Raw genomic sequence first — 12,438 nt, 5'->3', positions numbered from 1 at the left:
TCATCTGTGGGTCGTCTTTTCACTTTCTTTTTTTAAAACTTTTTTAAAAGTAATCTCTACACCCAATGTGGGGCTCAAACTCATGATCCCAGGATCAAGAATTGCATGCCTCTTGGAATGAGCCAGACAAGTGCCCTGTCTTTTCACTCTTAAGAGCATCTTTTGAAGCACAAAGTATTTTAATTTTGATGGAAGTTTTATTTTTTGTCACTTGAGTCTTTGGTGTCATATCTAAGATACCATTGCCTAATCCAGTGTCACAAAGATTTACACATGCATTTTCTTTTAAGATTCATAGTTTTAGGGACATCTGAGTGGCTCAGCAGTTAAGCATCTGCCTTCGTGTCAGGGCATGATCTCTGGGTCCAGGATTGAGTCCCACATTCGGCTTCTTGCACGGCGCCTGCTTCTCCCTCTTTCTATATCTCTGCCTCTCTCTGTGTGTGTCTCTCGTGAATTAATAAATAAAATCTGTAAAAAAGAAAAAAGATTCATAGTTTTAGTGCTCAAATTTATGTCTCTGGTACATCATGACTAATTTTTTTTAACACATTTTATTTATTCATTCATGAGAGACGTAGAGAAAGAGGCAGAGACACAGAAAGCGGGAGAAGCAGGCTCCCTGTGGGGAGCCTGATGTGGGACTCCATCCCAGGACCCCGGGATCACACCCTGAGCTAAAGGCAGATGCTCAACCACTGAGCCACCCAGGTGTCCCACTTGATTAATTTTTGTATATGATGCAAGCTAAGAGTCCATATCCATTCTTTTTTATGTGAAGATCCACTAGTTGTTCCAGCATCACCTGTTGAAAAGACCCTTCTTTTTTCTATTGAGTTGTCTTGGCAATCTTGCAAAAAAAAAAAAAAAAGGAATTGATCATAAATGCATAGGTTTATTCTGTACTCTGAATTCTATTTGTCTATATGTATATCATTACACCAGTGCCACACTGTCTTGATTAGTGCAGCTTTGTGGTAAGTTTTGAAGTTTGAGTCCTCCAAGTTTATCTTCTTTTTCAAGATTATTTTGGCTATTCTGGGTCTCTTGCTTTTCCTTATAAATATTAAGATCAGCTTGTCAATTTCTGTAAAAAGACAACTGAGATTTTGAATAGGGATTATGTTGAATTTATAGATCAATTTGGGGAGTAACGTCATCTTTTTTTAAAAATATATATATATTTATGGGATCCCTGGGTGGCGCAGTGGTTTGGCGCTTGCCTTTGGCCCAGGGCGCGATCCTGGAGACCCGGGATCGAATCCCACATCGGGCTCCTGGTGCATGGAGCCTGCTTCTCCCTCTGCCTGTGTCTCTGCCTCTCTCTCTCTCTCTGTGACTATCATAAATAAATAAAAATTAAAAAAAAAAAATAAAATAAAAATAAAAATATATATATATTTACTTGGGAATCCCTGGGTGGCTCAGTGATTTGGTGCCTGCCTTCGGCCCAGGGCATGATCCTGGAGTCCTGGGATTGAGTCCCACATTGGGCTCCCTGCATGGAGCCTGCTTCTCCCTCTGCCTGTGTCTCTGTCTCTTTCTCTCTGTGTCTCTCACGAATAAATAAATCAAATCTTTAAAAAAAAATTTTTGAGGGGGGGCATGGGGCAAGGGGAGAGGGAGAGAGGGAATCTCAAGCAGACTCCTCACTGAGTGCAGAGCCCAGTTTGGGGCTCAATCTCATGACCCTGAGATCGTGACATGAGCTGAAATCAAGAGTTGGACACTCAGCCAACTGAGCCATCCAGGTGCCCTGGGGAGTAATATTAAGTCTTCCAATCCATGAAAATAGACATCTTTCCACTTAACTAGGCCTTTAATTTCCTTCAACAATATTTTATAGTTTTCAGTATATATGTCTTATATACTTTTGGTTAAATTTATTTCTAAGTATTTTTTTATGCATTGGAAATGGAATTTTTTCCTTAGTTTCATTTTCAGGTTCTTCATTTTTAAGGAGTAGAAATATAATATTTTTTAAAAATTTATTTATTCAGAGACACACAGAGAGAGAGAGAGGCAGAGACACAGGCAGAGGGAGAAGCAGGCTCCACGCAGGGAGCCCGATGTGGGACTCGATCCAGGGTCTCCAGGATCACGCCCCAGGCTGTAGGCGGCGCCAAACCGCTGCGCCACCAGGGCTGCCCAATAGATTTTTTTTTTTAAACAAGTCTTGCGTCTTATAACTTTGCTAGTGTTTCTTATTAGTTCAAAAAAATTGATTTTCTTGTTTGTTTTATTTTGTGGATTCCTTAGGATTTTCTCTATCTAAGACCAGGTCATCTCAAAGAGATTTACTTCTTTCTTTCTAATTTGAATGCTTTTATTTTTCTTGCCTAATTGCCTTGGCTAAAACATCCAGCACAATGTTGAATGGACGCAGTGAGAAACAAACCTTTGTTTTGTTCTTGATTTTAGGTGGAAAGCTTTCAGTTTTCACCATTAAGTATGATGTTAGCTATGGGTTTTTAAAAAATATTTTATTTATCTACTATGAGAGACACACACAGAGAGAGAGAGAGAGAGAGAGAGAGAGAGAGAGAGAGAGAGAGAGGCAGAGGGAGAAGCAAGCTCCATGCAGGGAGCCTGACGCGGGACTGGATCCCGGGTCTCCAGGATTATGCCCTGGACTGAAGGCAGCGCTAAACCGCTGAGCCACCTGGGCTGCCCTCTATGCGATTTTTTTTTTAATAGATGCCCTTTACCAGGTTGAGGAAATTTTTTTCTGTTTCTAGTTAAGTGCTTTTATCATGAAAGTCCGTTGGGTTTTACTTTTTAAAAAATGATTTTTCTGCATCCATTGGGATAACCATGTGGTTTTTTTTTATATATACATTATTCTTAGACTTGTGGTTACTTAGTTGGTATTCAAAGAAAGGAGATATTTAATCATATGTACTTGGTGGGTAGCAGGAGAAATAAAGTCATTAATTTTCCCTCTTATAGCATTAACAACATATTTAAGGATATCATACAATATGGAAAGCTGTTGTATTCACTTATGAATCCTGGTGTAGCTGTTTCCATGTTGGTTATTATGTAATGGCTTAACTAATAGGTTGAAGTTTTTTCTGGGTCTTGCATTTCCTAAATACTTTTTTTTTTTTTTTTTAAGATCTTATTTGTTTATTTGAGACAGTGAACGAGTGGGAGAAAAAGAGAAAGAGCGCACAAGCAAGGTGAAGGACAGAGGGAGAAGCATATTCCCTGCTAAGGAGGGAGCCTGTTGGTGAGGCTCAAACCCAGGATTCAGGGATCATGACCTGAGAGCTGAAGGCAGACACTGAACCAACTGAGCCACCCAGGTCCCCCCCAAAATCACTTTTAAAAAGAAAATATAGTGTCAGCTGGCTGTCTCAATTAGAAGAGCATGCAACTCTCAATCTCAGGATCGTGAGTTGGAGACCCACACTAGGTGTAGAATTACTTAAAATGAAACAATAAAAACTTCAAAGAAAAAGGAAATCCCTTAAGGAAATGAAAGGATATCTGAGCTTGAACTAAGGAAATAAGTCTTTACTCAGATTAAGAAATTAGTTAAAATCAAAGGCCAGCAAGAAAAACTTTTTTCTAGTTTTGCAGTGTCTTAAAAAAACATTGACAGAGTTCAAATGAAGAACTGATTAAAAGCAATTCATCACCCAAATAAATATTTTCTTAGTGATAAGCCATGACCTGAAATTGGTCTATAGTTTGACCCCTAAGAGCTGAGCAAGCATTGTAAACTCTTCAACAGAATTTTGAATAAGGCTGCCAAATGATTAACTATGGACTTTTTGCTTTTGCTTTGTCAAGTATAATTAACATATGCTGTTATATTAGTTTCAGTTGTACAATATAATGCTTCAACAGTTCTATACATTACTCAGTGCTCATCATAATAAATGTCCTCTTAGTTCTATTCTCTATATTTGAGTCTGTTTTTTTGTCTCTTTTTTCCTTTGTTCATTTATTTTGTTTCTTAAATTCTACACAAGTGAAATCAGACAGTATTTCTCTTTCTCTGTATGATTTCTTTTTTTTTTTTTAAGATTTTATTTATTTATTCATGAGACACACAGAAAGAAAGAGGCAGAGACACAGGCAGAGGGAAAAGCAGGCTCCATGCAGGAAGCCTGACGCGGGACTCAATCCCGGGTTTCCAGGATCATGCCCTGGGCCAAAGGCAGGTGCCAAACAGCTGGCCGCCCAGGGATCCCCTGATTTCTTTTACTTAGCATTATACCCTCTAAATCCATCCTTGTTGTCACAAATGGAAAGATTTCATTCTTTTTATGGCTGAGTAATATTCCATTATCTATCTATATCTATATCTATATCTATATCTATATCTATATCTATATCTATATCTATATCTATATCTATATATATCTATATCTCTTCTTTATCCAACCTATTGATGGACACTTTGGTTGCTTCCATATCTTTGCAATTGCAAATAATGCTGCAATAAACATAGGCATGCATTTACCTTTTTAAATTAGTGTTTTCATTTTCTTTGGGTAAATTTACCCAGTAAATTACTGGGTCATGTGATAATTCTACTTTTAATTTTTTGAGGAACTTCCACACTGCATTCCACAGTGGCTGCACCAGTTTGCATTCCCACCAATGGTGCACAAGGGTTCCTTTTTTCTTTACATCCTTGCCAACACTTGTTATTTCTTGCCATTTTGATTTTAGCAATTCTGATAGATGTGAGGTGATATCTCGTTGTTTTTATTTGCACTCCTTTGATGATTAGAGCATCTTTTCATATGTCTGTTGGCCATCTATATGTCTCCTTTGGAAGAATATCTATTCAGGACCTCTGCCTATTTTTAATAGGACTATTTGGAAGGAGTTATTGTTGAGTTGTGTTAAGTTCTTTTGGATATTAACCCCTTATCAGGTCTATTATTTGCAAATATCTTCTCCCATTCAGTACGCTTTTTGTTTTGTTGATGGTTTCCTTCACTGTGCAAAAGCTTTTTACTTTGGTGGAGTCTCAATAATTTAATTTTTCTTTTGTTTTCCTTGTCTGAGAAACACATCTAGAAAAATGTGCTATGGCCAATGTCAAAGATATTACTGCCTATGTTTTCTTCTAGGAATTTTATTTCAGGCCTCAGTTTTAGGTTTTTTAATCCATTTTGAGTTTAATTTTATGTATGGGATAAGAAAGTGGTCCAGTTTTATTCTTTTGCATTTAGCTGTCCAGTTTTTCTAATACCATTTGTTGAAAAGAGTGGTATTTCCCATTGTATATTCTTGTCTCCTTTGTCATAGATTACTGGCCATAAAAACATGGGTTTATTTCTAGACTCTATTCTCTTCCACTAATTGTGGATCTATTTTTGTGCCAGTACCATACTGTTTTGATTACTGCAGCTTGTGTAGAATAGTTTGAAATCTCGGATTGTGAATACTTCCAGCTTTGTTCTTTCTCAAGATTGCTTTGTCCGTCTTTTGTGGTTCAGTACAAACTTTAGTATTATTTGCTCTAGTTCTTTGAAAAATGCTGTTGATATTTTGATAGGGATTGCATTAAATGTGTACATTGCTTTGGGTATTATAGACATTTTAACACTATTAATTCTTCTAATCTCATGAGTATGGTATATCTTTCCATTTGTATCATCTTCAATTTCTTTTATCAATGTTTTATAGTTTTCAGAGTATGGGCGTTTCATCTCCTTGGTTAAGTTTATTCCAAGATATTTTGTTCTTTTTGCTGTAATTATAAATGGATTGTTCTCTTAATTTCTCTATCTGCTACTTGTTTTTGTATAGAAATGCATTCAATTTATATGTATTAATTTTGTAAGCTGCAATTTTACTGAATTCATTTTTTACTTATAATAGTTTTTCAGTGGAGTTTTTAGGTTTCCTGTATATGTCAGGAATACAAATGTCATCTACAAATAGTGACATTTTAACTTTTTCCTTACCGATTTGGATGCCTTTTTTCTTTTTTAAGATTTAATTTATTTATTCATGAGAGACGCAGAGAGAGAGGCAGAGACATAGGCAGAGGGAGAAGTAGGCTCCCTGCATGAAGCCTGATGTGGGACTTGATCCCGGAACCCCGTGATCATTCCCTGAGCCAAAGGCAGATGCTCAACCACTGAGCCACCTAGGTGTGTCCTGCCTTTCATTTCTTTTTCTTGTCTGATTACTGTTGCTAGAACTTCTAGTACTATATTGAATAAAAATGGTGAGAATCAACGTACTTGTCTTGTTCCTGATCTTATAGGAAAAACTCTCAGTTTTTAAATAGAGTATGATGTTAGCTGTTTCCATATATGTTTTCCATATATGGCCCTTATTATGTTGAGGTGTGTTCCCTCTAAATCCACCTTATTGAGAGTTTTTATCATGAAGGAATATTGAACTTTGTTACATGCTTTTTCTGCATCTATTGAGATGATCATATGATTTTAATCTTTCATTTTGCTAATGTGGTTTATCACATTGATTGATATGAATTGATGAATTTGAACCATCCTTACATCCCCAGAATAAATCCCACTTGATCATGGTTCATGATCCTTTGAATGTAATTAGCTCCTGTTTTTTGGGGGATTTTTGCATCTGTGTTTGTTAGAGATATTGACCTGTAGTTTTCTTTTTATGGAGTGTCTTTGTCTAATTTTGTTATTAGGGTAATGCTAGCCTCCTAGAATGTATTTGGAAGCTTTCCTTCCTCTTCTGACTTTTTAGAATAATTTGAGGAGAATAGGTATTAACTTTTAAAAAAATGTTTAGTAGGATTCACTTGTGAATCTGTCTAGTCCTGGATTTTGTTTGTTGAGAGATTTTTAAAAATTATTATTACTGATTCAATTTTATTACTAGTAATTGGTCTGTTCCGATTTTTTATTTCTTCCTGAGTCAGTTTTGGAAGATATGTTTCTAGGAATTTATATATTTCTTCTAGTTTATCCAACTTGTTGGCATGCAGTTTCTTGTAGTAGTCTCTTATAATCCTTTGTATTTCCATCGTGTCCATTTTCTCCTCTTTCATTTCTGATTTATGTATTTGTCCTTATGTCCTTTTTTCCTGATGAATCTGGCTAAAGGTTTATCAATTTTGTTTATCTTTTCAAAGAACTGGCTTTGGTTTCATTGATATTTTATTTTATTTTTCTTTATTTCTGTCTTTCTTTCTTTTATTTATTTCATTTATTTCTACTCCAGGCTTTATTATTATTTCCTTCCTTCTTCTAAACTTGGATTTTGTTTGTTCTTCTTTTTCTAGGTCCTTTAGGTGTAGGGTTAGATTGTTTATTTGGGACTTTTGTTTGTTTCTTGACATAGACCTGTATTGCTAAAAATTTCCCTTTTAAAACTTCTTTCATTGTGTCCCCAAAATTCTGGTCCACTGTGTTTTCATTTTCATTTGTCTCCATGTATTTTTTCATTTCCTCTGATTTTTTTTTCACTGACATGTTGACTCTTTAGCAGCATGTTTAGTCTCCATTTGTTTTTTGTGAGTTTTTTTCCAGTAATTAATTTTTAGTTTCACACCATTGTGGCCAGAAAAGATATATAATATTATTTCAATCTTCTTAAGTTTATTAAGACTTGTTTCATGGCCTAAAGTGTGGTCTATCCTAGAGAATGTTCCATGAACACTTGAAAAGAATATGTATTCTGTTGTTTTGAATGAAATGTTCTCTCTATATCTGTTAAATCTATCTGGTCTAATATATCATTCAAAGACACTTTTTTCTTATTGATTTTCTGCCTGGATTATCCATCCACTGATGTATGTGGGATGTTAAAGTCCCCTGCTGTTATTGTATTGTCAATTTCTTGCTTTATGTATAATGTTTGTTTTATGTATTTAGATGTTCCAATTTTGAGTGCATAGATATTTACAGTTGTTACATACTTTGTTGAACTGACCCCTTTATAATTATGTAATGCTCTTGTCTCTTGTTACAGTCTTAGTTTTAAAGTCTGTTTTGTCTGTTATAAGTATTGCTATTCTGTTTTTGTTGTTGTTTCATTTCTATTTGCATGGTATCTCTTTATCCTTTCACTTTCAATCTGTATGTGTCTTTAGGTTTGAAGTGAGTCTCTTGTATGCAGTATATAGATGGCTCTCTTTTTTTTCTTTTTTAATACATTCTGCCACCCTTTGTCTTTAGATTGGAGCATTTAGAATATTTACATTTAAAGTAATTATTGATAGGTATGTACTTATTTTCATTTTGTTAATTGTTTTCCAATTATTTTTGTAGTTATTGTATCTTCTCCTTACACTCTCTTTCTTTGTGATTGATGACTTTTTGCAGTGTTAGGCCTGAATTCTTTCTATTATTTGTGTATCTATCATAGCTTTTGGGTTTGTGGTTACCTTGAGGTTCATATATAGGACTCTAAATATGTAGCAGTTTATAGTAAGTTGATTTGAGTTTGAACACATTCTAAAAGAACATTTTTTTACTCTCTCCTCTATATCTTATGTATATGCTGTCATATATTTTATATCTTTTGATTCATAATTTTCTTCTACTTATGGCCTAAACTTTTTCACTTATAGAAGTCCCTTTAACATTTCTTATAAGGTTAGTTTGGTGGTGATGAACTCCTTTAACTATTGTTTGTCTCAGAAAGTCTTTATTTCTCCCTCAATTCTGATTGATTACCTTGCCAGGTAGACTATTTTGGGTTGTAGGTTTTTTCCTTTCAGCTCTTTGTCACACCTTTCTAGATTACAAAGTTTCTGCTGAAAAATCAGCTGATAGACTCATGAGGTTTCCACTGTATGTAACTGGTTCTCACAGTTTTAAAATTCTCTATCATTAACCTTTGACATTTAATTATTGCATGTTGATAATATGGACCTCCTTGAGTTCATCTTCTTTGGAGCTCTCCATGTTTCCTGAACCTGGATCTATTTCCTTCCCCCAGATTAGGAAATTTTTCAACTGTTATTTCTTCAAATAAATTTTCTTCCGTTTTCTCTCTTCTCCTTCTGGGACCCCTATAATGCAAATGTTTGTTTGCCTGATTTTGTTCGAGAAGTCTCTTACCTATCCTCTTTTTATAAAAAAATTCTCTATTCTTTTTGCTGTTCAGCTAGGGTTCTTTCCATTTCCTTGTCTTCCAGATTGCTACACCTTCTTCTGCATCCTCTAATCTGCTGTTGATTCCCTCTAGTGTATTTTTTATTTCATTTATTGTATTCTTCAATTGTGATTGGTTCTTTTCTATACTTTCTCTTTGTTGAAGTTCTCACTGAGTCTAGTCTTCTTTCCAGTCTGATGAGTATCTTTATGATCATTACTTTAAACTCCTTGTCAGACATAGTTCTTATTCCCATTTCATTTAGTTCTTTTTCTGGGGTTTTGTCTTTTTTAAAAAAGATTTTATTTATTTATTCACAAGAGACACATTGAGAGAGGCAGAGACATAGGCAGAGGGAGAAATAGTTTCCTCACAGGGAGCCTAATGTGGGACACGATCCCCAGAACCCAAGATCACTCCCTAGCCAAAGGCAGATGCTCAACTCCTGAGCCACCCAGGTGTCCCTGGGGTTTTGTCTTGTTCTTTCATTCAGAGCATATTCCTCTGTCTCCCCATTTTGCTGGACTGTTTCTATGAGTTAGTCAGCACAGTAACTTCTCCTAAACTTGAAGGAATGGTCTTGTGTAGTGTCTTCTCCTGTGTAGACTGTGTGTGCCTGGTGACTTTGGATGGCTAGCTGGAGCTGTCTGGCATGGGCTGGGGGTCCTAGTGTCCTCCATGCTGAGGCTACACTGGTGGGATGGCTGGAGCTAAAGTGAGTGTGGACTTGGGTGGTCCCAGGACTCGGTGCAGACAATGCACCAGCAGGACAACTGAGGCTGAAGTGAGTGTAAGCCAATGGGCCCTGGAGCTTTTCATGCAAATTGCCCTGGCAGGACACCTGAAGCTTAAGTGGGCACAAGTTGGGGTGGTCCCTGGGTTATCTGTGCAAAAGGCACCCTGGCAGGGTAGCTGAAAGTGGGTATACACCAGACATCTTGGGGGGGTCTGTGCACAGGGTGACCTGAGAGGGTAATTAGAACCAAGGTGGGGCATGGGCCAGGGGGACAAGGGACACTTGATGCAGGAAGTGCCCCAGTGGGATGTCTGGAACTGAGATGAGGCATGCCAAGGGCTTCTGAGGTGCTACACAGGACCACCCTGGGATGACAGCCAAAGCAGAAGTGGGTGAAAGCAAGGATGTCCTGAGGTATTCAGTACAGATGGTGCCCTGTAAAATAGGAGTACTTTACAGAATGGAGGCTGGCATGGACCAGGTTGTCCAGGATGCTCTGTACAGGAGGCACCATGGTGGGGTGGCTGGAGCTGAGGTGGGGTGTGGGGTTGTGGTTCCAGGGTGCTCCATGCAGGAGGTATTCTGCAGGACAGCTGGAGCTGAGATGAGCATGGGCTAGGAAGTAGGTAAGAGGCCTAGGTAAGAGGCCCCAGTGTGTTCTGCATCAAGTGTACCCTAATAAGCTGTCTGGAGCTGAAGTGGTGTGAGCTTGGAATTTTCCAGGGTGCTTTGCACCTGTGTCACCTTGGCATGATGCTGGAGCTCTAGTGATTGCTGGACCAGGGGTGTTCCAGTGTGTGTCATTCTGGGGCTGTCTTTGTGAGACAGCTGGGGTTGGTATGGGCTAGAGACCTAGGGCTCACTGAGGTGCCTGGACCTTGTTCCTATCAAGGTGAATGGAGATGTAATTATGGTGCTCGCCAGCCCTTTCAGCATGGAAAGAGTTCTAGCAGCTACCCCTGATGTTTTTCAGAGTTCTAGGGCTTGCTCTTTTACATGCATTTAGTTCCTCTTTTAAACTGTGGCTTTTCTGTGCATCAAGGTATCTGGGGCTGGTGTGGGCCAGGGGCATGGGGCTTGCTGGTGTGATAGGCTGGCCATGGTGCCTGGACTTTGCCCTCTCTGCACTATCAAGATAGAAGGGGAATATAAATCCTGGTGCTCCCTAGCCCTTCTACCCAGAGAGAGCTCCATCTGTTCCCTCACTGCCCAGCAAGTTTCTAGACCTAGCTCCTTTACACTCTCTTAAACCTTGGTTTTTCCTCCATGCCCCAGAGTATCTGCATCAGGGACACAGTGCTTGCTGAGGCAGCAGACCAACCACAGCATCTGGAACCCTGCTTCCATCTGCATCACCAAAGTGGAAAGGGAACACAAACTGTGCCACCTACTAGCCTCTCTGACCCAGAGAGAATTCCAGAAGCTCCCTCACCAGTGGGCAGGAGTCCAGGGCTAGTTCTTCCAAGTTCCAGTTGTTTTTCTAACCTTCAGTTATCCCTCCAAGCCCCAGGGCATCTGGGGCTGGCATGCACCAGTGACCCAGAGTTTGTGGAGGTATCAGCTAAGGTGTCTCGGTCTCTCCTGCCTCTTCCTGTGGCCTCTCCACCCTCTGTTGTGCAAAAGCTGTCCAGTCAGCCCTCAACATCCCCTCAGGCAGAATTTCTCTACAAATAGATGTAAACATGGTGTCTCCATGGAGGAGATGAGCCCAAGGCCTTCCCATGTCACCATCTTAGACTGGAGCCTCTTCTCATGTCTCCAAAATACATTTCTTCTGAGCGTTTTCCCATTTTTCTCTTCTGAAACTTTATTATTTCATTTTCATATTTTGAACGGTTTTTTTTCTTGACTCTAGAATTCTGGGTTGCCAGTATTTTTTCTTATAACACTCTAAGATGTCACCCAGTTATCTTCTGACTTCTATAGTTTCTATTGAAAAGTCAATCATCAGTCTTACTATCATACCTTTGAAGGGAATAATGTGTGCTTTTTCTTGGTAGTAGTTTGACTATGATGTGTCTTGGTGTGGCTTTCTTTGTATCTATCCTGCTTAGGATTTACAGAATTTATGGGATCTATCAATTATGTATTTCATCAGGTTTGGAACCTTGGGCATTATTTTTTCAAATATTATTTTTGTCCCATTGTGTCTCCATTCTCACTCTAGGGTTACAGTTACAGGTGTGTTAGATCTTTTAAGTGTGTCTTACATGTCTCTAGCCTTTTGAATTTAAATTTTCTGTTTAGATAATACAGATAATTTCTTTTGAACTGACTCAAAGTCATTAATTCTGTAAGCTGTAATTCTTAGAAGAGAAAAACAAAAATAAAAACAAAGAAGATGGATTGAAACTTTAATCTAGATATGGGTACAGGATAGAAATATTACAATACCTAGCAATTAATAATCAAAACAAGAACCAAATAATTATTTGTATATTTGATAAAAACAAGTTTTTATATATGCTGTTCTCTATTGCTGTATCATTATTCTAATTCAAATCCCAGTGGAAGACCCATCAGGTGTTATTAAAATAGGAGTACTTGTATCCCTGTGGAACTTCCTGATCATCACAATGTTACCAGTAGTGGCAGGCAGATCACATTGTTATTAATAGTGGCAGGCAGATATTCATGCTCAA

At 37.9% G+C, this 12,438-nt stretch overlaps 2 protein-coding genes across 2 annotated transcripts in view; one reads left to right on the top strand and one right to left on the bottom strand.

The window, feature by feature from the left end:
- MTHFD1 (methylenetetrahydrofolate dehydrogenase, cyclohydrolase and formyltetrahydrofolate synthetase 1) overlaps positions 1 to 12,438 on the bottom strand; it is a 120,339-nt gene that overhangs the window by 87,599 nt on the left and 20,302 nt on the right. The gene's annotated exons all lie outside the window — the stretch shown is intronic.
- LOC112921289 (uncharacterized) overlaps positions 1 to 12,438 on the top strand; it is a 44,409-nt gene that overhangs the window by 19,735 nt on the left and 12,236 nt on the right. The gene's annotated exons all lie outside the window — the stretch shown is intronic.

This window comes from Vulpes vulpes, chromosome 6, assembly GCF_048418805.1.
Source record: "Vulpes vulpes isolate BD-2025 chromosome 6, VulVul3, whole genome shotgun sequence".
Classification (NCBI taxonomy): domain Eukaryota; kingdom Metazoa; phylum Chordata; class Mammalia; order Carnivora; family Canidae; genus Vulpes; species Vulpes vulpes.
This window is presented reverse-complemented; position numbering and strand designations above follow the sequence as displayed.